At 33.0% G+C, this 25,630-nt stretch overlaps 1 protein-coding gene across 1 annotated transcript in view; it reads left to right on the top strand.

Moving 5' to 3' along the window:
- Positions 1 to 243: 243 nt before the first annotated feature.
- The window catches only part of dysf (neuronal PAS domain protein dysfusion), a 163,595-nt gene continuing 138,208 nt past the window's right edge, over positions 244 to 25,630 (top strand). Inside the window, exon 1 of the mRNA XM_075290300.1 lies at positions 244 to 1,063. The gene's annotated coding sequence lies outside the window, so the exon portion shown is untranslated. The remainder of the gene's footprint in view (positions 1,064 to 25,630) is intronic.

Here is a 25,630-nt window from a genome sequence, read left to right as displayed (position 1 = left end):
TCTTCACTTGTAAGACTCCCCTAACATATGGTGGGCTTATACATGACATAGTCATGCAATTGTATTAGTAGTATAGTCCTAAAGGGGGGATTCATCATCAATACTAACATCTCAGCATTCAATTGCTTCGGTGTATGAGTGTTGTTGGCCTAGTCGTTGAAAATTTGAACTTGGGGCCTCTTCTCACCGTCATGGATTGTTTGTTGGCCACAACAGCATTTAGTTTCCATTTGAAACGCTCTTAGATCATACTCTCTACACTCGTCGTGCGAGTTCTTGATCGCTTTTACTGAATAACTCCGTTGAACGATGCATTCTACTGCCAGTTTATAGCCATAGAGATTGTTTTTCTTTTTGGCCGGACTTTTCGTTTCTTCGGTTGCCGTCGGTGTTAGTTATCGTTGTCGTCGTTTCAAATTGCCTTCGTTGTACTTGCCGGTATTTTGGCCCTCGCGAGAGTGTGTAAAGGTGTGTTTGCTTTGCAGTGGCAAGGGTCTGTTTTTCTTGGGCTTAGAACAACACAAGGGTTCTGGCTTCTTGTTTGAATTCTTTAGTTGTGTCTCAGACGCCAACCGAAGAAAATGCCCCAAAACAAGTGTATGGCTCTGATGCGTGAGTGAGTGAATGTAAGATTCGTGATGTGATGCGATAAAAAAGAATACTCTTGTTAATCGTTTTGTTCATGGTCGACAGATTGAACGAGTTTGCAAAAAAATTAGATTAAAAGCTAAAGATAAAGGATCAATTGAATTATGTGATGTTTACTATATTGAAATTTAGTGGAAATGTACTTAATTGAAAGTGTTTGCTAAAAAAAAAATAATTATTTTGTAATCATTAAAAAAAAATAAATAAAGATAAAACCTTTCCGTGAAAATAAATATAATAAAAAAGAAAGAATAATTGGAATAAAAATGGATATCAGTGTGAAATGAAATTTTAATTAACACATAATAAAGGCAATGAAATATTGATGCATTTGTTCTTGGTGAAAAGTGAAATGGATTAGATAAAACTTTATTGGATATTTTAACCTGCTCAATACTACAGGGAAAAGAACTTTGTAAGTCAAAAATACGGAATTTTTTTTAAAAAAGTATCATTTAAGACTAAAATTTGGAAAATAATTTAAAGTTGGCTGGCCTTTAGCAGAGGAGATTGATTATATGAAATTTTCTAAAAACTTTAATGCTGCATAAGCATTTTTTGAAGAAATAATGTAATGATATTTTTTATTTCGAAATATCATTACAAGTTTAAATTATGGCACAGTTAAAAGTATAGTCGTGATGATATGGTTGACACATGGTTTAATATCATAAACCGGAAATTACCAAAACTTTTCTAGTTTTTGTGAGGGACATAAACATTGAATAAAGTCTATATTATGTCCTATATAGACCAATATCGAATTAAATTTTCAGTTCTGAAGCAGCAGGGTCTTCCATGAATGTCACTATTACTCTGAAGATTTGTTTTTATGCGAAAATAAAAGAAAAATGGAAAGTTCTTGTCTTTGGTGGCAGCGAAACATAAGACTTAAGACACAAACGTGAGTAGGGAGATCTAACTAAGACTTGGAAAACTTCTGTAAAAGAGCATTATTTAAAATGGACCTATGTGAAGCAATATTGGTTTCAATTTTATTTTATAAATGAACAAGATGTCACCTGAATAACACTTTCTGTTCTGGATTTCGATTTTGTTATGAAAATATTTTTGGCAATAATTGGAGTTGTGGATATGATTTTGTGTGGTGATAGTGAAACAAAAGATTTAAGATACAAACGTATCTTATTTCCATACGTTTGTGTCTTAAATCTTCAGTCCAAACAGCTGGTAATCTTCTCCGCGAATTTTCATCAAACATATACCAATCAACAACATCGAATATTTCAGCCTTAAAAGAAGGTGACATAAGTGCTTTATTTAAATTTGCCACTATGGACCAATATAGATTTCAATGTTGCTTTTTATAAAACAGTATTCCATGAGTTTGTCTTTATGAAATTGTTTTTACATCCTGGAAAAGAATAAACGTTTATCACAAAAAGTATATACTTTTCTTCCAAATACACTTCCTTACAGCGAAAAGCAAATGAGAAACGAACTTTGTTTGTTTCGTTTCGTTTCGTTTGCGAGGAAAGAAATATTTTTTTGCGTGTAGTTAATCGGAGGATAGACCACTAGTTAGTAAAAGTTTTGAATGTGTGATGAGCTGTTTTATCGACACGATCAATAATAACAGGATTCCTGGCTCAATGTGTGTCGTATACCTCAGAAAGTCACTGTACCTAACCTAACCTATGGATTACAGAAACGATATTTTCTACATTAGAAAATCGATTTCTATTTTTCTTATTGAATATTATTTTCTTTTATATTTATTGCATGTATGTTTTTTGAGGTTGTGAAACAAAAGACTTAAGACACAAACATTAATGAGGAAGTATGGTGCTATGATTGGTTATGCCAAAAATTGAGATGCATATATACCAGGGATGGAAAATACAATTTTTAAGAAAGTACAAAAAAGGTATTTTTTTGGGCGAAAAAGTACTTTTTACTAAATTTCAACACTGGAAGATTATTGTCAAGAGCTCCTTTAGACTAAATTTTTAAGAAAATAAAATTTTAACAAAATGTTCTATAGAAATAAAATGTTGACAAAATTTTCTATAGAAATAAAATTTTGAAAAAAAATCTATAAAAATAAAATTTTGACAAAATTTTCTATATAAATAAGATTTTGACAAAATATTCTATAGAAATAAAATTTTGCAAAAAAATTTTTATAGAAATAAAATTTTGCAATTTTTTTTTTCCAAAAATTTCCTATAGAAATAAAATATTTACAAAATTTCCAATTGAAATAAAATTTTGCAAAAATTTCTTTTAGAAAAAAAAGTTTGCAAAAATTTTATATAGAAATAAAATATTGACAAAATTTTCTACCGAAATAAAAAATCGATAATATAGATTCGCATGCTTTTTTTCGACTAAAACATTCTTGAAATTCAATGAAATCGTATTTTTGACTATGGCTTTTAAAAAATCGAGAATTTCTTCCCGGATGAACTTGTCTGTTTTGCCATATTTGTAAAAGACTATTAGCAAATTAGGTTGATAAAGACTTTCTCACAATATTAAAATATTTTGTCAAAGCTATTGTACCATAAATCTGATATCGACTCAAAAATGTCTACACAAAAAGTACTAAATCATTCGCGGGGGTACTACGGTACTGACCGGGGTGAAAAAGTATTGAAAAAAGTACTATAGTACTGCATTTTCCATCCCTGATATATACTATTTACCATGGATTTGTTCGAATTGCAAACATTTTATGCTCAAATTGCAAAAAGAAAAAATAATTTTTCGACCTATGGTTTTTCAATTCGTTTTTTAATATTTTTTGGAGGTAGGGAAACAAAAAACTTAAGACACAAACACTAATGAGTAGCATGGCGCTAAGATTGGTTATGCCTAAACTTACGATATTTAGACTCTTCACCATGGATTTATATAAATAACAGGTTGGCTGATAAGTCCCCGGTCTGACACATAGATGGCGTCGCTAGTATTAAATGCATAACATATTATTTTTATATAGTACCAACCTTCAAATGATTCGTGTCAAAATTGACGTCTGTAAGTCAATTAGTTTGTGAGATAGAGCGTCTTTTGTGAAGCAACTTTTGTTAACATAAGATGTCCATATTGAAGAAATTGAAATTCTTGTGCCTATCTGTTTGGATATTTAAAAGAATTTCAAAAATTTTAAAATTCCTGCGGAGAGTGTAATAAGAATTAAAAAGTCGATTCTCTGCGTCACACTGTAGAACAGGGTATTGTAAGTTAGTGCTTATATTTTCAACACCCAGAAAGAGATGAGATAGACATTGGCAGTAATGCTCAGGGGAGGTCCTTGAGACGATCTAGCTATGTTCGTCTGTCTGTGAACACATTTTTGTGTTCATATTATAACAAGTAAACTTTAATAATTGTCTCACAAGCAATCAAATGGTTCAGACTAGGTTGGGAATTGTAGATCCATCACCTCGCAAAAAAATTACAATGCATTATACTATACACGTCCACTGCTCCATTTAATAAGGTACACACAAAAAATTAACCGCAAATAAATATTAACAACTTTATTTGTATGTAAAAACTGCTGAAATATGCTGAAAACTGAAAACAAACAGTTTCAGCAAATTGGTTTGTTGAGAATATAGTTGACAGTTATACATATGAAAACAAAAATAACAAGACTGGTGACGCACACATCGCTGAGAATATGTACGAAAGCTAAAAAACTATGCGAAGAATACCGTTAGAACAAAATGAGTATGAGCACGTGATTTATAGCCAGCAAAAAAATCACTCATGAGAGAATACATAAAAGCATGGAAATTGGAAAAAAGTTCCCAGATTTGCTTACAATTTTCAGGAAAGATTGGGGTTGGCAACTAGACGAAGATCCGCCACCATATATTTTCGATATTTTGTCGAGGAGAGAGACTTCCCACTTACCTGACTTATTTTGGGAGCCCCCGTGGTGCAATGGTTAGCATGCCCGCCTTGCATACACAAGGTCGTGGTTTCGATTCCTGCTTCGACCGAACACCAACAAGTTTTTCAGCGGTGGATTATCCCACCTCATTAATGCTGGTGACATTTCTGAGGATTTCAAAGGTTCTCTAAGTGGTTTCACTGCAATGTGGAACGCTATAAAAAGGAGGTCCCTTGTCATTGAGCTTAACATGGAATCGGGCAGCACTCAGTGATAAGAGAGAAGTTCACCAATGTGGTATCACAATGGACTGAATAGTCTATGTTAAGTGAGCCTGATACATCGGGCTGCCACCTAACCTAACCTACCTGACTTTTTTAGGTACAGTGAAAAAACACTCTGGGACCCCCTCTTACCCGACATTTTGAATCTTGGAGAATATTGCCTTGATTTTCTTGAATTATCAGGGAAGTTTAAGGTTGTCTCTGAACGACAAACGCCAATTTTTGGTTTTGTCGATATTTGATCGGGGAAGGGGTTGTCCCTTTTATAAACCAATAGAGCAAAATCTAAACTATCCGATTTATTTGAAATTTACAGGGAGTATTTTTTTCTGTATATATTTTCTCTGGGCTTTCAAGGTCAGTTTTGAATGCGTTTAAAACAAATATTGAATAATTCCATTATTTTCATCTAAAGTTTCGTTGGGATTATTTCCTGCCTCATCAGGGATGATTTTTTCATTTATTGGATCTGGCAACAATATTATATGGAAATACATTAGATCTTAGCATACATTCTATCGTTTTAACATTTTTGTTGAAGACACCAATAAATTTGTTAAGATCATAAATAAACGTTCAACAAACCATATATAAATATTTTCCTTCAAATACCAATTTTGTTGTTGAACGTTGCGTTTAACCCTCAAAAAATATTTTGTAATGTTTGGTGCCGAGCAAATTACTTGCAAATTAGGTTGTTGAGAACACAAATTATCTGTTGCCTTTAGATGGCAAGGACTGCCAACAACTTATTTGTAATAATGGTTATTAAATTTACGAATTAATTTGTTGCAGGGAAATTAACAAATTTTGTAGATTTCTAAAAAAAAGCTATTGGTTCTCAAAGTTATTTTTATCTGTGTATGCTATTAGAACTTTTCAAATAAAAATTCAAATAAAAATATATATTGTTATTCCAAATTTATTAATGGCGCTACTACTAATTTTTAATTGCCTTGAAGAGGCTTGGTAATTCCGGACTTTTCGAACTGTGTTAATCACTAGTAGGGGTTTTTCCTGGGAAATTTTCTTTACAATATTTTATATATATTAGAGGGTTTTATATGGCAAATGACAGTTGAAATCTAGTTAAAGTGGATTTTTGGAAGTGTAATGTGAATGAATATCCCAGCAAAAAAGCGTCGCCAAAAAAGTAATGAAAATGTTCTTTTTGGATCCGGAAGTGGTGCAAAATTGACGCAGAAGCGATGAATTTAACATGGGCTTGTCATAGGACGGAAGTCCTCCCTTTCAACAGCCGTTTCACTGAATTTGCATCACTTCTTTTGGTGTGATCCGAATTCAATGTTTTGGATGTAAATAAAAAAATTCTGTGATATTTTGTCAAATAAATAATTTTTATAATTTTTAATGGATTCTAACGCTTGTCGGAAACGTTTGATCTCAAATATTTTCAAAAATTCACAATTTTTTCAGATTGGATTTAGCATTTTTTTCGACAAAATTTAAATGATTTGTACCATTTTATGAATTCTTACTCTATTTTTAACCTATTTTAAACAAAAAAAGTTAAAATTACCCATTAAAAATATGAAAAACCTAAGTTGTAAAAAACTGAATTAAAAGAACTTCCTGCACGGTTGAAAAAGACTGTTTTTCATATGTTTGGCTATAAACATTATATGTTTGGAACACAAATTTTTAAACACAATATGTTTGAGTGCAAGCATATAATGTTCATAAACTAGCATAACATGTTTGGGACATATATGTTAATATGTTAGAACATATTATGTTTGGGACATAAAATGTTTGTAAATATAATATGCTTGGATGCAAACATATATTAATTTAGAAATAGCCTATAAACATATATGTGTTTAGTAGCTTGGAGCGCTATTTAACAGGGAGCGATATTGAATTAAGTTGGTGGTTGTTGCTTGTTATTACAAAATTAACATTTTATTTTTCCTTGGGCAATTGATCAGCTACTTCTTTGATCCTTACAAACTGTGTGGTCCGCTGTTCGAATCCCCGTCCGACAAAAGGTAAAATTAAAATAAAAAAAATCATAAAATTGAATAGTTTCTTCTACAATGTTTGTATTACAGAAAAAGGTGCTAAGAACTAAAAAATCTCGTGGAAGTGAGAAAGATGTAGGGGAATATACAATTGGGCAAAAACAAAATTTTGAGCATTCAGGTCGAAAACCTATGTTGTTAGCACCTATATTACCTGTTTATTTTCATAATTCATTATGATTGTAAATATATAAATAAATAAATAAAATTTTGAGCACAATATTGTTTGGGAGAATTTTTTTTAAGCATATAATATTTTTGGGTGCAAAATGCTTCCAAACATATTATATGTTCACATAATAACATATTGTTTTTTGGAAGACAACATTATTGAATTTGGATGCAAAAATACAAAATGTTTGGAACTTAGACTACCCAAACATATATTGTTTAGATCAATATGCTTTCAAACATATTATATATTGGAAGAGATCAAACATATAAATGTTTGGGCAATACCCAAAAATATATATGCTTGAAGCAAAATATGTTTGGGAGTATATGTTACAGAAGCGATTTTTTGTGAGCGTGTGGGTTGTTAAAATAAAGAACATCATTGGGAGTGCATCTTCTGGAAGTGTTTCTAAAGTTGTGCCTTTGGAAGAACTTCCAAATTTTTTTGCTGGAATGGTACCAAGTAGTAGTAGTTGCCTTGTGGGACATACATAGTCGTGGGTTCTAGCCCAGATTCTAAAAAAAAGATTGCACATAAAAAGAAGATTGCACTTTCTAATTTATCATTGTCATATTTCTGTAAACTAACATTCCGATAGACTGGTAGACTGAGTAAACCTTTATAAACAACGGGATATTTTACCTTATATTTCTCACGTTTGAAATTGCATAATTTCAAAATTTCATAATTATTGCAAGGATTTTTATGAAATATGAAAATTCCAACCTTTATTGAGATAGTTACTTTAATTTCAAATTTATACCTCGTACACATTAGGCTCGAAATCTATTAAAAGTGGATTTTAAATCCCTTATTTATAAGGCAAATGACGGTTGAAATCTAGTTAAAGTAAATATTTTGGAAGTGTAATGTGAATGAGGTATTACATGCTAATGTTTCCCTTTTGAGAATTTTGTCCGAACATGTGCATGGTGAAATCGAAATAAGTATCTTTCATTTTCACCCAGCTTTTTAACGTTACAATAAATCCCACAATATTAATAGAGTTCTTCCGAAACTATACCGACTATACAGACTGTCTTTTAACCATTGTAATATTTTTTTATTACCAAATATTTCGTATTTTAGTATGATTTATGGCTGATGTAAGAGACCAACATAATATATATTGTGAGTTGTCCAGACAGCGCCTTATAACCTTAGCTTTAGGCGATTTCAAATTTATTCAAATGTCTAGACGTATGCCACACCAAAGCAGGTTTCCCTTTGACCGGGATCCCGGGAAATTCGAAAAAATTCCCGCTTTCCCGGGAATGGAAAAAGTCCGGGAAAAAGAAAACCCTACTCACTAGCTTAATACTCGTTTACCGAAATGCCTTAGTCATGTAGACTGTTACTTTTTATCCCAACCTCGTAATTGCATAAAATTCAATTCAAAATCTAATTGAAGCAAAGAGTAAATTTTGTGTTTTATAAGCAAAGTGATAGATATTTCCAGTAAAAGTAAACAAAGGGAAACTAAGCCAAGGCAGAAGATCAATTACGAGATCATATATAGCCGATCAGAAAAAAATGATTGATGACTTATCATTCTTATAAAGCAATTTTATTCTATAACCATTTATATGTTAAAAAAAAAACAACGCAAAGTAACAAAAGTATTTTTGATAGAAAGAAAAAAAAAATAGATATTATGCACAGACAATAAAAAATCAAAAGAAATAATCCAAAACTGTTAACTGTTCTTTTGGTAAACCCCTTTAAAAATCTTTAATAATGGAAGTACAAAGGCTATTCCCCCTTTTCTAATAAAGACCAATTATTAAAATATTTTTTTTATACATAATTGTGGTTTTCTAAGAATGCACAATCAATATGAATAATCGGAAAGAATATAAATAATTCAAAATTGTTAACAGATTCTTATGAGATTCTCAACAATGGAAGGTGATAACTAGGGGAATAGGGTCTGATAAAGACCTATTATAAAAACAAAGTATTTCGTATTACATCTTGAATATATTGTCATATGAACACAAATGAGGACTAATTATACACCTACTCCAAATATGTAAAGACGATTTTGTTAATTTTGAAGAATTCTTCGATATTGGTAAAGCCAAGTTGGCTGTAGTCCAACAAAATTTTCTTTCATGAAAAAATACCCATTTTGAACACCTTACAAAACGCCATCAATTAAAAGTTGGTCAACTTTTGGTCAAATAAAAAATCTTTATATCAGAGAAATGCGTCTATTATATGGTACGCGAAAATACCATCCGTAATTTAAGGACTTGTTCAGTGTATTGTTATCGTGAATCGAAGACACGTAACTCTACGCAAATTCAACCTGGCAATACAGGCAGGGCTGCCAATAAAATTTCAAGAAAAATCTTTACTTTTTTTTTTATAAAAATCGTCATAATCGGCACTTGCATTTTAAAAATTGTCAAAAAATCGGCAATATAAATAATATTATAATTATACATATTTTTTGGGTAAACACAAAACATATACAAAACAGAAAGTTAATGTACACAACTATGCATTTCAATAAAAAAAATATATAAAGAAATCAGTTTTGTATACAAATAACATTACCATAAAAATTATTTTCTGGTTAAATACAAATATTTCGTAATTTTTGTATAAAAACTCTATTTTTCTAAAATATTGTTTTATTAATTATGTTTTATTATTTATTAAAAATGTTTTATTTAAAAATTAATAATTTTGAAACTAAAGAAAAAGTCTCGTGTTTTCCAAAACAGGTTATTTTTTATGGTGTTTCCGATAGATATGTCTATATGTGGTTATTTTTTATACTGTACTAGAATTTTATCATAACTAGTAAAAGTTTCTATTGCACATTCTGAGTAAATCATTATCAATTTTGCTATTAAAACAACTTGTGTTATTTCATTTTAGGTTATTTTTTGAACAGAATATTCCATTCAATGAATTATTCTCCAGCTATCCTCAAATTTTAGTTTTTTGCTTAAAAATGTATACGTATGCTGTTTTTTTTGTTTCCGAATTTTTTCCCAAAAATTTTCAAATTTATTTTAATATATTAAAAAAATTTCTTCAAAATGTTAAAACTTTAACTCCCTAAACTATGTCTAAAGAACGTAGTTAATATCGTTAAAATCGGAAAAAATCGGAATTGTCCATTTTGTGAGTAAAAAATCGTCAAAATGCCGATAAAATTGGCAGCCCTGAATACAGATTTGAACAGAGATTTGCACTCATGAGATGCTCTGGGTAGATTATGCAAATGTTGCATTCAGTACTAAATGAAATCTGGCTTATTAATGTTCTTATTGTGGTTATAATGAACTTAAAATCCCGGTTTCTGGGACTTCTGGTCTAAAATTGGACGGGGTCGACTGCATTATACCCTGCGCTCTTCTGTATTTAGATTACAATTTTTGATACCATCTGAAGCCCTTCAAATTTATTGGAAGCTATATATAAAGGTTCATATGTCTATATACATGAATACCAGAGGAAAGATATATATGGTAGCTATATCTAAATCTGAACCAATTTCTTCCAAAATTAATAGAGTTCTATACTAACCCAAACACACTTGCGCCAAATTTAAAAAAAAGTGTGTTCACGCACAGACGATAAGCTCAGATGCCGGCCCTGAATATTACTGCCAAAACTCCATGTGTCTATCTGGTCTCCTTTTGGGTGTTTTTTCGTCGATGGGACAATTTTCTCCTGGAACATAGTCGCCGAGTGAAATACACTTCTTCGTCTGTTTCTTGTCTCAAGTTGGTACCAGGTGAAACTTCCTCGAATTACTTTTTAGCACTGCTGAACCATGACAGAATTTGAGAAAATTGTCTCATGTGTTAGCTCGTTTCCATTACCCATCAGACGATGAGATTGTACTTCGAAACAAAATCAATGTTAGGTGCTTAAAAAGCTCTTGGCCCAAGCTCTTCCAATGGGTTAAATCTCAGTTATGAATGAAAAGCAAAAACATTTTCAGAGGTGGTTCATTCCCTGTCAGTAATTCTGGTGGCATTAATAGAGTTCTATACACGGACGAAAAAGAGTGTTTTTCATATGTTTGGGTGTAATGTTTTGAACTCAAATTTTTTAACACAATATTTTTAAGAGCAAGCATATAATGTTCATAAAGTAGCATAACATGTTTGGGACATATATGTTAATATGTTAGAACATATTATGTTTGGCACATAAAATGTTTGTAAATATAATATGCTTAGATGCAAACATATATTAATTTGGAAATAGCCTATAAACATATATGTGTTTCGAAAGAGAGACCTAGGGAGTATGCTGCAAGTAAAATAATGGAAGTAATCAATTGGCGCCTTAAAAAAATATCCACACAAAGAAAATTTCATTAACATTTTTTACTACCAGTGTATGCCCTAAGGTGAAACATTATATGTTTGAACCATACAAACAATATTTTGTTTGGATTAATCCTGAAAATATATATGCTTGAAGCAAAATGTGTTTGGGGTATATGTTACAGAAGCGATTTTTTGAGGGTGTACTGACACAAACACATATACTTGCGCCAAATTTAAAAAAGTGTGTTCACGCACAGACGATAGACTCAGGTGCCGGTCCTGAATATTACTGTCAAAACACCATGTGTTTATATGGTCTCAATTTAGGTGTCTTTTTCCGCCGATGTGATATTCACCGGGTGATATACGCTACATCGAATGTTCCTTTTTTTCAAGTGGGTACCAGGTGAAACTTCCTCGAATTACGCTTTAGCACTGCTGTACCATGACAGAATTGGAGAAAATGGTCTCATGTACGCGCTCCTTATCTGGAGGATGCAAATGCGAGACCCATTACGCATCAGACGATGAGGCTGAACATCGAAACTAAATTAATGTCAGGTGCTTGAAAAGGTTGATGACCCAAGCTCTTCCAAAGGGTTCAATCCCAGTTATGAAAGAAAACCAAAAGCAATTTCAGAGGTGGTTCATCCCCTGCCAGTAATTTTGGTGGCATTTCTGAATTTTTCTCTGTAATGTGAAATGTCCTTCCGACTCCGCTATAAAAAGGACCCTTGCTATTGAATATTTTAACATAGAATTTGAATTGGACAACACTCATTGATCTGAGAGAAGTTCACAATCACAATGGACCTTCAAAGCCACTTTACATTGATCACCCTTGTGGAACAAAGTTAACAAAATCACGTTCTGTTATGCCGACAGATTCCTCATGGTCTAAATGTCATGCAGGATATGACTCACGGGCTGCTATGGAATGATTTTTGTCTCAGCTGTCTAGCGCACGTCCAAGTGGAAGTCTACACAACCAGATCGTGGATTTTTGTTACTTTGTGGTAGGCCATTACGGGTTACCTGGACCAAACTTATCAAAAATCGAAGTGCTACACAGAAAAAAATAGCACCAAAATATTTCCAACTAAATTTTGATCGACATTGAAAATTTTTTCAATTGATAAATTAATTGATACAATTAAATTTTTAATCAAGATAGAAACGTTAAGTTAGTTAAGCCATTAATTGAAATTTTTAAAAGTTTTAATTAAAAATTAATTGATACAACTAACTTTTTATTCAAACCTGAAAGACTATGTCAATTAGAACAAAGTGATGGAAAAATCAGTTAAGAAAGTAATTGATTGTTTTTAATGAAAAAAATTAATTGTGTTTTGCAATCAATATGAATTGAATTTTTAATGAATCAATTAAAACATTAATTGAAATTTGCTAATGTAATCAATTACTTTTTTAATCAATTTTTTTTAATGACCAATTAAAACTTTGATTGATACTATCATTTTCTTGATTGAAAACATTTCAATTAAAAAATTAACTAAATCAATTAATTTCGTGATAGAATCTGAAGTTTTTGTTGTGTAGCAAGTATCAAACGGGCCGGCACTTGTTACACCAAATTCTGATGGTATCCATAGAGAGAGAGAGAGAGAGAGAAAAGAGTTACCATATACAGCATCCAAAAGCTCTTTGATTTTGCAAAGCGGTTTACTTCGCAAAGACACCGCAGAGGATTTTGGATCAATCGATATAAGAATTGTGGGCTGTAGAATCAATATTTCTGGTAAGCACCAAAAATGTACTTTCCAAACCATAATAAATAGAAAGACGGAAAGATAACAGGATGGTTCCTTTTTCTTAGCGCTATTTGCTATTTACATATAAAATCCATCACGGATTTTTGGTCCATCCGTCATAAAACAATTTTATATTAATTTCTTCTAGTGTGGTGTAGAGTGATACAAAATGTTTATTTCAATTCAACGAAAGTTTTATGTCCGTCCTAAGTAATAAAAGACTTAAAATATTTGAATATAATTATGATGCATTCATTAATTGTACTTAAAATGCAAGATCTATCTCCGTGGCTCTTCAATTTGCCCTCACACAGATATAATAAGGCCATGGGATGAGTAGAGGCCAAAAAACTACAATTTGACAATGAGTTGACTTTAAATGATGAATTTTGGGTGGCTGCAATTCAATCTATAGCAAACCTCTTCACATCATAGGCACTTGTCCCCATGGATATGATACATTTGTCCGTCTTTCTGTCTGATTGTTTGACAGGCAGCCACATTTGAAACAATTGGCGCCAATTATTGATCCAGTAGGAAAATGTATTCATTCAATGGACCAACATTTTCAAGAAGTTTTTTTCTCTTTATTTTGGCCGTTGAATGTTGAAACGGCCAACTTACTGGGCCACACAAAAGCCCATGGTTATTCCCATATATTGGTCTGTCTTTTGGCCTTTTTGGTGTTGTTGTCAGTCTGAATTTATCAAGATTTGTGATTGCAAGTTCTATGGAAATATTTCGAATTGGATGTCTGCATCAGAGTAGCGTAAGCAATGAGATGATATCGATTTTATGATGTGTTTCATTTTCAGTAGTAGTATTCGTCATATGAAAAAAAGAAGAGTGTATTAGCAATTTTTGCGGGAAGTTGTCCTATAATTGTCACCAGAACCATTTTATAGGAATTTTGTTATAATAGCAAATATTTGCAGGCAGTTTTACATTTTTCCTTGGGCACAAATTTTGTATTCTTAGAAAATGTAAACAAAATTTAATCGACTATGTGATACATTTTAGATATAAGTCGACTCAGAGGACCATCCCTGAATGTGAGTCAAAATTTTTTTTTTAGATTTTCCAGTATTACACGGTTGCCAAACGAGCCAAAAATAATCTAAAATTTGGAGAAATTTGGAGAAATTCTACCAAAAAAAAAAAAAAAAAACCAAACAAAAAAATTTTCAATATTCTTCGTCTTTTATTCCTATTGAAATTTTTGTCAAAATTTTATTTCTATAACAAATTTTCTATAGAAAATTTTGTAAAAATTTTATTTCTATAGAAAATTTTGTCGAAATTTTATTTCTATAGAAAATTTTGTCAAAATTTTATTTCTATAGAAAATTTTGTCAAAATTTTATTTCTATAGAAAACTTTGTCAAAATTTTTTATTTCTATAGAAAACTTTGTCAAAATTTTTTATTTCTATAGAAAAGTTTGTCAAAATTTTATTTTTATAGAAATTTTTGTCAAAATGTTATTACTATAGAAAATTTTGTTAAAATTTTATTTCTATAGAATTTTTTTTAAATTTTATTTCTGTAGAATTTTTTTTAAATTTTATTTCTATAGAAAATTTTTGCAAAATTTTATTTCTATAGAAAAATTTCTCAAAATTTTATTTCTATAGGAATTTTTTCAAAATTTTATTTCTATAGCAAATGTTTGCAAAATTTTATTTCTATAGTGAATTTTTGCAAAATTTTATTTCTATAGGAAATTTTGTAAAAATTTTATTTCAATAGAAAATTTTGTTAAAATATTATTTCTATAGGAATTTTTTCAAAATTTTATTTCTATAGAAAATTTTTGCAAAATTTTATTTCTATAGAAAATTTCTCAAAATTTTATTTCTATAGAAAAATTTCTCAAAATTTTATTTCTATAGGAATTTTTTCAAAATTTTATTTCTATAGAACATTTTAGCAAAATTTTATTTCTATAGAAAATTTTTGCAAAATTTTATTTCTATAGAAAATGTTTGCAAAATTTTATTTCTATATAAAATTTTTGCAAAATTTTATTTCTATAGAAAAATTTCTCAAAATTTTATTTCTATAGGATTTTTTTCAAAATTTTATTTCTATAGAAAATTTTTGCAAAATTTTATTTTTATAGAAATTTTTGTCAATATTTAATTTCTATAGAAAATTTTGTAAAAATTTTATTTTTATATAAAATTTTGTTAAAATTTTATTTCTATAGAATTTTTTTAAAATTTTATTTCTATAGAAAATTTTTGCAAAATTTTACTTCTATAGAAAAATTTCTCAAAATTTTATTTCTTAGAAAATTTTCTCCAAAATTTATTTCTATAGAAAATTTTCTCCAAATTTTATTTCTATAGAGGAGGGGAATATTTTGCAAAATCTACCAAAACATCAAGAATTCTACCAATCTATAAAAAATCTACAATTTTGGTAGAATTCTACCAACTGTAGCAACCGTGGTCACAAACCCCAACAAGGTTCAATATTAAATTATTCGTTTATTATCTTGAGGAGATTTCAGACATATTTAAAAAGCTTGAACATTTTTAATATTGATATTTTTAAACATTTACTCAAGAATAAAGTTTAAATTGGAAAAGCTCAATTTTATTTCAACTTAAATTTTTTTTTAAATATAAGGACTTTTAATGTCTGTGGAGAATGTTTATTGCAGCATTAAATCTTGAACTTAATAATCGTGAACTTAATAATCTGGATAGGAAAAATTTAACACATTAATTATTATTTTTTCTTAATTTTTTTTAAGGTAAATGAAAGTCATTGAAATTCCAAAAAGTCCAAGAACTCACCGATGCACAAAATAAGTTAGACTGGATAAAGTCAATTAGCTGCTTCGCTTGCAGGAAAGTGACCCGTTACCGAATTGAATTTTCTGGGATGAGAAGCCATTCCAAATTTAGCAGTTCATGAACAAATGGTTAGGTTTACTTGTCAAAGAAGTCAGCAGAAAATTTACATCTTGTCATGGGCCGCAATAATGGCCGATGGTCACTCTGCGCTTCTATTGATCGACCATGGGATCGAAATAAATGCTCAATAATGTCCTATAAACAGTATTGGAGCCCTGGGCAGATAAACATTTCTGCCGCAGACCATGGACAGTTTCCTCCTCTTGCAAGTCTGTGGGTCCCTACTGGATCCAGGGGCTGACATGTAGGCGTTGAAAGTTGGTCACCTCGGGGGTATGAAATTTTGTTTTAGTTGTCAAATCCGAAATTATGAGCCGATTTCGATTTTTGCTGAATAGAACGTATAAAACCCCCTAAAAAAGTTCGTGCGAAGACTTGGATCTTTTATAGTTTTCGAGAAATAGCCCCAAAATACTTTGAACCTAGTAGGTCTGTTTTTAGGCGGATCCTTATTTTCTATCCTTAAATTGTATACCTATGTGCTTTTGATTAAAAGTTTTAGACTCCACAATTTTGAATTTGAAAAATTTTGGCCAATTCTTTCGGAAAAGGCACCTACGTTCATTCTGTAGTAACATTTTTATTCTAGACTTCTCCCAATTTTTTTCTTGTTTCTTATAAAGGGTGATTTGTTAAGAGCTTGATAACTTTTTTTTAAAAAAAAACGCATAAAATTTGCAAAATCTCATCGGTTCTTTATTTGAAACGTTAGATTGGTCCATGACATTTACTTTTTGAAGATAATTTCATTTAAATGTTGACCGCGGCTGCGTCTTAGGTGGTCCATTCGGAAAGTCCAATTTTGTGCAACTTTTTCGAGCATTTCCCACAAAAAATAGTCTAAAGGCGTCAAATCGCATGATCTTGGTGGCCAACTTACCGGTCCATTTCTTGAGATGAATTGTTCTCCGAAGTTTTCCCTCTAAATGGCCATAGAATCGCGAGCTGTGTGGCATGTAGCGCCATCTTGTTGAAACCACATGTCAACCAAGTTCAGTTCTTCCATTTTTGGCAACAAAAAGTTTGTTAGCATCGAACGATAGCGATCGCCATTCACCGTAACGTTGCGTCCAACAGCATCTTTGAAAAAATACGGTCCAATGATTCCACCAGCGTACAAACCACACCAAACAGTGCATTTTTCGGGATGCATGGGCAGTTCTTGAACGGCTTCTGGTTGCTCTTCACTCCAAATGCGGCAATTTTGCTTATTTACGTAGCCATTCAACCAGAAATGAGCCTCATCGCTGAACAAAATTTGTCGATAAAAAAGCGGATTTTCTGCCAACTTTTCTAGGGCCCATTCACTGAAAATTCGACGTTGTGGCAGATCGTTCGGCTTCAGTTCTTGCACGAGCTGTATTTTATACGGTTTTACACCAAGATCTTTGCGTCTTCCATGTGGTCGAATAACACAAACCCAATTGCTGCGAACGGCGACGAATCGACATTTCACGGTCTTCAGCAACACTCTCAGAAACAGACGCAATATTCTCTTATGTACGCACTGTACGCATTCGTGTGGTTGGTTTAATGTCCAATAAAGTAAACTGAGTGCGAAACTTGGTCACAATCGCATTAATTGTTTGCTCACTTGGTCGATTATGTAGACCATAAATCGGACGTAAAGCGCGAAACACATTTCGAACCGAACACTGATTTTGGTAATAAAATTCAATGATTTGCAAGCGTTGCTCGTTAGTAAGTCTATTAATGATGAAATGTCAAAGCATACTGAGCATCTTTCTCTTTGACACCATGTCTGAAATCCCACGTGATCTGTCAAATACTAATGCATGAAAATCCTAACCTCAAAAGAATCACCCTTTAGAACACCAAATAGAGATAAGTATTTTGCTTTTATCGAGTTATTTTCATCACAAAAACGGAAATGTTTGAAAAATAACCAAATTCTCCGGATCTGAATCCGTTTGACTTTTGCGCCTGTGACATTTTGGAGATTAATGTTCGCACGAAAAAATACCAAAGTGTCGATCATCTCAAGACTGCGCTCCGCCGAAAAGAGGTCTAAACACCGTTGAGCCACTTTCGTGCAGCATGTGATGTGGAGTCATCAAAAATGAGGTTGAAGGTCGATTTTTCCGGGTCGAACTATAGTACAAACCCGGTGGAGGTGTTATTTGAAACACCTCCGATTTTCTTAGAAAATTTAATTTTGAAAGGAAAGTCAAATTTTATTATCATTAAATTCGGCGAAAAAAAATTTTCGATATTTTATTAAGAGATCGACAAGATTTTTTTAAATTCATTTGTATGTTGCACCTGGAATCATTTTCATTGTCGTTTATTAAAATACCCAGGTGTAAATGCTTACATTTAACATAGCATTAAATTTGCAATTTTAAACATACAAAACCCAAAAGAAGACTTAAAAACACCGGTTCTACCGATTAACCGAAATAGGGATCTTTCGTTTCACCGGCTTTAATCATTCTACTGTAATGGCTTTGACGGCCTCTCGAAGGCCATAATTTCGAACAAATCTAAATTGATTCGAAAATTTCATTTTTTCGATATTTTTTGGGTTTCAAAAATACAAATAAAAAGAAGTAAATATGGCCGCAAGTTCGGCCAGGCCCAATCTTATGTATCCTCCGCCATGGATAGCGTACAAAGTTCTACTAAAGACGATATAACTGGAGTAATGTTAGGTTAGGTTAGATTAGGTTAGGTGGCAGCCCGATGTATCAGGCTCACTTAGACTATTCAGACCATTGTGATACCACATTGGTGAACTTCTCTCTTATCAATGAGTGCTGCCCGATTCCATGTTAAGCTCAATGACAAGGGACCTCCTTTTTATAGCCGAGTCCGAACGGCGTTCCACATTGCAGTGAAACCACTTAGAGAAGCTTTAAAACCCTCAGAAATGTCACCAGCATTACTGAGGTGGGATAATCCACCGCTGAAAAACTTTTTTGGTGTTCGTTCGAAGCAGGAATGGAACTCACGATCTTGTGTATGCAAGGCGGGCATGCTAACCATTGCACCACGGTGGCTCCCACTGGAGTAATGTTAGAATATTTAGTTCTTGATCGTTTATATAACAGGTTGGCTGATAAGTCCCGGTCTGACACATAGATGGCGTCGCTAGTATTAAATGCACATTATTATACCCACCACCATAGAATGGTGATGGGGTATAATAAGTTTGTCATTCCGTTTGTAACGCATCGAAATATCGATTTCCGACTATATAAAGTATATATATTCTTTATCAGGGAGAAATTCTAAGACGATATAAGCATGTCCGTCTGTCTGTCTGGCTGTCTGTTGTAATCACGCTACAGCATTCAATAATGGAGCTATCGTCCTGAAATTTGGCACAGAATCGTCTTTTGTCTGCGCGCAGGTCAAGTTCGAAGATGGGCTATATCGGGCCATGTTTTGGTATAGCCCCCATATAAACCGACCTCCCGATTTGGGGTCTTTCGCTTATAGAAACCGTAGTTTTCATCCAATTTGCGCGAAATTGAAAATCTAGAGATATTTTGGGACCTTGAAGAGGTGTGCCAAAAATGGTGAGTGTCGGTCCATGTATTGGTATAGCCCCCATATAAACCGACCTCCCGATTTGGCGTCTTTCGCTTATAGAAACCGTAGTTTTCATCCAATTTGCGCGAAATTGAAAATCTAGAGGTATTTTGGGACCTTGAAGAGGTGTGCCAAAAATGGTGAGTGTCGGTCCATGGTTTGGTATAGCCCCCATATAAACCGACCTCCCGATTTGGGGTCTTTCGCTTATAGAAACCGTAGTTTTCATCCAATTTGCGCGAAATTGAAAATCTAGAGGTATTTTGGGACCTTGAAGAGGTGTGCCAAAAATGGTGAGTGTCGGTCCATGGTTTGGTATAGCCCCCATATAAACCGACCTCCCGATTTGGGGTCTTTCGCTTATAGAAACCGTAGTTTTCATCCAATTTGCGCGAAATTGAAAATCTAGAGATATTTTGGGACCTTGAAGAGGTGTGCCAAAAATGGTGAGTGTCGGTCCATGTTTTGGTATAGCCCCCATATAAACCGACCTCCCGATTTGGGGTCTTTCGCTTATAGAAACCGTAGTTTTCATCCAATTTGCGCGAAATTGAAAATCTAGAGGTATTTTGGAACCTTGAAGAGGTGTGCCAAAAATGGTGAGTGTCAGTGCATGTTTTGGTATAGCCCCCATATAGACCGATCTCCCGACTTTACTTCTTGGGCTTATAGAATCCGTAGTTTTTATCCAATTTGCCTCAATTTCAAATTCTAGAGGTATTTTAGAACCATAAAGAGGTGTGCCAAAAATGGTGAGTAGCGGTCCATGTTTTGGTATAGTCCCCATATAAACCGATCTTCCGATTTTTCTTTTTGGGCTTATAGAATTCGTAGTTTTTATCCAATTTGCCTGAAATTTAGAACTGAAATCTTTAAATTTATCATCGGGAAGTGTCCTCAAGTCCTCAAGCCCTCCTGAAATTTCAAAGGAAACCCTAATAATTGGTTCATGGTGGTGGGTATTTAAGATTCGGCCCGGCCGAACTTACTGCTGTATATACTTGTTTTTATATAGTACCAACCTTCAAATGATTCGTGTCAAAATTTGACGTCTGTAAGTCAATTAGTTTGTGAGATAGAACGTCTTTTGTGAAGCAACTATTGTTATTGTGGAAAAGAAGAAATGGAAAAGAAGGAATTTCGTGTTTTGATAAAATACTGTTTTCTGAAGGGAAAAAATACGGTGGAAGCAAAAACTTGGCTGATTCTGAGCGGTGTTTGCAGCTGTTAACTCGGAATACAACCGAGTTTTTCCGTCGATATGTGACAATGGATGAAACATGGCTCCATCACTACACTCCTGAGTCCAATCGACAGTCAGCGGAGTGGACAGCGACCGGTGAACCGTCTCCTAAGAGTGGAAAGACTCAAAAGTCCGCTGACAAAGTAATGGCCTCTGTTTTTTGGGATGCGCATGGAATAATTTTTATCGATTATTTTGAGAAGGGAAAAACCATCAACAGTGACTATTATATGGCGTTATTGCAGTGTTTGAAGGTCGAAATCGCGGCAAAACGGCCCCCTAAGAACAAGCAAAAAGTTTTGTTCCACCAAGACAACGCACCGTGCCACACGTCATTGAGAACGATGGCAAAAATTCATGAATTGGGCTTCGAATTGCTTCCCCACCCACCGTATTCTCCAGATCAGCCCCCAGCGACTTTTTCTTGTTCTCAGACCTCAAAAGGATGCTCGCAGGGGAAAAATTTGGCTGCAATGAAGAGGTGAATGCCGAAACTGAGGCCTATTTTGAGGCAAAATCGAAGGAGTACTACCAAAATGGTATCAAAAAATTGGAAGGTCGTTGTAATCGTTGTATCGCTCTTGAAGGGAACTATGTTGAAAAATAAAAACGAATTTTGAGGTCAAATCTGGGGATCGGTTTATATGGGGGCTACATATAATTATGGACCGATGTGGACCAATTTTTGCATGGTTGTTAGAGACCATATACTAACACCATGTACCAAATCTCAGCCGGATCGGATGAAATTTGCTTCTCTTAGAGGCTCCGCAAGCTAAATCTGGGGATCGGTTTATATGGGGGCTATATATAATTATGGACCGATGTGGACCAATTTTTGCATGGTCGTTAGAGACCATGTACCAACACCATGTACAAAATTTCAGCCGGATCGGATGAAATTCGCTTCTCTTAGAGGATCGGCAAGCCAAATTTGGGGGTCCGTTTATATGGGGGCTATACGTAAAAGTGGACCGATATGGCCCATTTGCAATACCATCCGACCTACATCAATAACAACTACTTGTGCCAAGTTTCAAGTCGATAGCTTGTTTCGTTCGGAAGTTAGCGTGATTTCAACAGACGGACGGACGGACGGACATGCTCAGATCGACTCAGAATTTCACCACGACCCAGAATATATATACTTTATGGGGTCTTAGAGTAATATTTCGATGTGTTACAAACGGAATGACAAAGTTAATATACCCCCATCCTATGGTGGAGGGTATAAAAAATAAGACACTTTTTCAGATATAAATATAATATCGGGAAACAGGGACAACGTAACTAAATTATTCCACGGAGAGAAAAAAAATTAAATAGTTTTTTATCTAAAGTAGTAGAACAACGAAAACATGGTGAACCTCATTAGAAATCCATTGGGCGAACATTTTGTTGAGTAAAACGGATATTTAATGGAAAGTACTTTTTCACTTAAAAAAATACTTTTTTTTGTACTTTTTTAAAAATTGGTTTTTTCGTCCCTGCATTGAATCCTCTCCAGGATGTTCAATAGGAATGAAGTTAAGGTTATTAAACAGAAATATGTTTGACCCTGGTGAGAAGATTCTCCCGCTTTAGCAATGAAAACAGTTATTTCTTCCCTATGTGAGCCACGGGCACAAGTTATCACTGTCAGTTACTGCTTGCATTCCTGCCAGAGTAACTCCTGCAGCTTATTTCGTGTATTGATATAATTTAACTGGATGCAGAGGTCGGTTGAACTTGAACTATGGTATTGTCAACAAATGGTTAAATGGCTGATTTCCATGAGTATATGTCACCTCGAAGTTTGCCTAACTTGTATTTTTAGCTTTGCCGAATTACATAATAAAAATCTATTGCCATTATTCCATTTGACAAAAACAAATCAAAGCAAAATCCAAACAGATCCCCATAAAATTCATAATCCATATAATTTTGCGTAAAATTATGCACATCAGATTTGCAAATTATCAATGGCTTGTCAAGCCATTTTATTTGCTATGGTTGTAATAGCGTTGACCATTTTATAAATTTTTGTTGGCCGTTTATTGGCCATAGCAAATAGGTGGGATAAATAAATGGCCAGCACGCTTATTTGGCATTTCATTTGAGAATTGAAGCAAAGAGCTAGAGACAAGATGATCAATACATTTCTATCAAATTCATACTCAACAACAATGGATTCATACAAAAAAAAAAAAAAAAAACAAAAAAAACGAAAGAAAGAGGAGAATATAGACATGGCGAGATGGATGGCTAAAGAAATGGAGATCAACTATTTGTTGTGTGGCATCAATCAATATGAGAATACAATAGAAAAGAAACAAAAATCCCTATCAGGTGGGAAGACTAGCCACTGAGTGCTCCCCCACAATGATCAAAAACAATAGAAATAAAGTTCAGATGAGTGCTGAACATCCAAAACGAAATCAAAAACAAAATCCAACATTCGTTTCGCTTTGGCTTGGATATGTTATCATGTTGGATATGCTTCAATTTATGAACACTTTTATGCTCGAGTGTAAGCCACTTATCGATACTTGTAATCTTTATTTGATCTCAATTGAACAATGATGAATAGACAGAATAATAATAATTCCAATTGGAATACGAAAGCAAATACCCAAGGAAACAATTGAAAATAGTACAAAAAAAGTTAACAAAGTAATAACAAAGCAAAAGAGTTGATAACAATGCTTAGACAACTACAATGTAATCTTGGCTTACTCTGTTTTGTTTTTTTGTTTTTTTTTTTTTTTTCTAACATTAAGGCTTCTTCTGGTCATGAGTATTCATTTTGTATCATTTTCGCTCAAAATTTTCTTGGGGGGAATTTTATGTTTTTTTGGGTTTCACAGTTAATTTTTCAATTGTTTCAGGTTGTTCTTCACAATTCTTTTGTTTTGGGGGAGTTGCTAAATTAGAATTTTTATATAGCATTGTTACATCATCATATGTTTTTGAGACAAATTTTCTAAATTGATCAAATATAAGTAAATCTTTATGAAATTGAGAGAGAACGAATCTTAGACTTCCTCTATCATGTTGGGTTCACATTCTTGTGAAGATTAAATTTAAAATTCTTGTAAATTTTTTCCGTCTTTTCGCCGGCTCATGTTTTTAATGCGACCTATTCATTAATCGGCCGTAACGAAAATTGGAACAAATAATTTTCTGGTTCCAAGGTGGATCGACTACGACATTCCCAGCGAAAAAATCATGGTCATGCCTCAAAAATGAGGGAAAAGCCAAATTTCAACTGAAAACCCAAAATCTTAGACAAACGAAATTCCCCTTTATTCCAAACTACTTTTTTTATGAGAAAATAAACATCAATTTGTGACATATGATTCAACTATTGTCCCTAATCGTTTTTATTTGCTGTTAATAAAAATTTTTTAGTGTCAAAAAAAAAAACATCGTTTGTCTAAAATTTCGTTCCTTAGAAAAGAAAACTCTTCTTTCAGTGTAAACGAGTGAAACGATCATAGGGCGATTGAATTCAATTGTTGCGTTTGAGCCGAGCATCCATCCAACGTCCACAATATTTGGAAAGGCACGACAAAGTGATTTTGCAACGCGGTAACGCTCAAATGGGAAGTGTTACCCCACCCACCGTATAGCACAGGCATTGCTCCCTCTGAGTTCCTATCGATGACGCATGACCTCGGTGATCAGCATTTACCTTCTTATGAGAAAGCAAAAAAATTGGGTTGATTCGCGGATTGAATTAAAAGACAAGTCTTATCGTCGTGGTATCCATATACTGAAAAAATTTTTACGTGATATTAAAGAAGCGCAATTTACAAAATATTAAGAACACATTTCTTTAAAATAATGACATTTTAATTAAAATAAAGTTTATAATCTTTGCTTCGAAATTTTTTTTACTAAATTTAGGACACAACCCAGCAAAAAGAATTGGAAGTTGTTCCACAGACATTTCTTTTAAAGCCCATCCCAGAATCCCCCATAGTGTATTTTCAACTTCCGATGCAGTCCTTTTGCACAAGTCCACAAACATTTCTTCTAAAGCGCATCTTGGGATCCCCCAATGATTTTTTTCTACTTCCGATGCAGTCCTTGTGAACAAGTATTAGAAAGAACGCAATCAGGCTTTTTTTAAATGCAAATTTTGAACAATTAAATTTGACAAAAAAAAAATAGAAAATTATAAAAAAGCAAAAAAATAATAATAATAAAAAAAATATTTCATCCCCGCTGGGATTTGAACCTGTGCCGTTTGACTTGTTCGCTTCCATGGAAGTTCTTTTGAGAAGGTTTTGCAAATTACGAGAATTTTTTTTGTTTTTTTGATTTTTAATGGAAAAAATATATTTATACGAAAATATATGCCGAAAAAAAAACGATGCATAACATAAAAAAAATAATTTTTTAGACAAATAGTTGATAAAAAAATTGCCGCTGGTGAGATTTGAACCTGCGTTTCTTATTTTTTTCGTTCATACTAATAAAGAACATCTCGAGAAGCAATTAGAATGTTATTCCTTGGTGTCGTATTACGATCATATCACAAACATTTGAATTGTCCTTTCGACGCTTCATGTTCATTGGCGTTTGTGGCTGAGTGTGCTAAGGTGTTCTGTTATGGTGCCATCAAACCCAGGTTCAACCCCTGGCCGTAGCGAAAAAGTTTTTCAAATTGTAAAAAATTAGATAATAGGAAAATAATTGTATAATAAAAAATATGGTTGAAAAAAAAATGAAATTGGTTGAAAATTTTTTTTTTCGCTTTTTAAATTTCTTCATTCAAATTAACTTCCAGGGCACAACTTCTAAAGCACAGGATCCAAAAAGGGAGTACTTCCGTCCT

Source organism: Haematobia irritans, chromosome 1 (assembly GCF_050003625.1).
Source record: "Haematobia irritans isolate KBUSLIRL chromosome 1, ASM5000362v1, whole genome shotgun sequence".
In the NCBI taxonomy this organism is placed as follows: Eukaryota; Metazoa; Arthropoda; class Insecta; order Diptera; family Muscidae; genus Haematobia; species Haematobia irritans.
The sequence above is the reverse complement of the archived record's forward strand: the minus strand, read 5'-3'. Positions and strand labels throughout refer to the sequence as shown.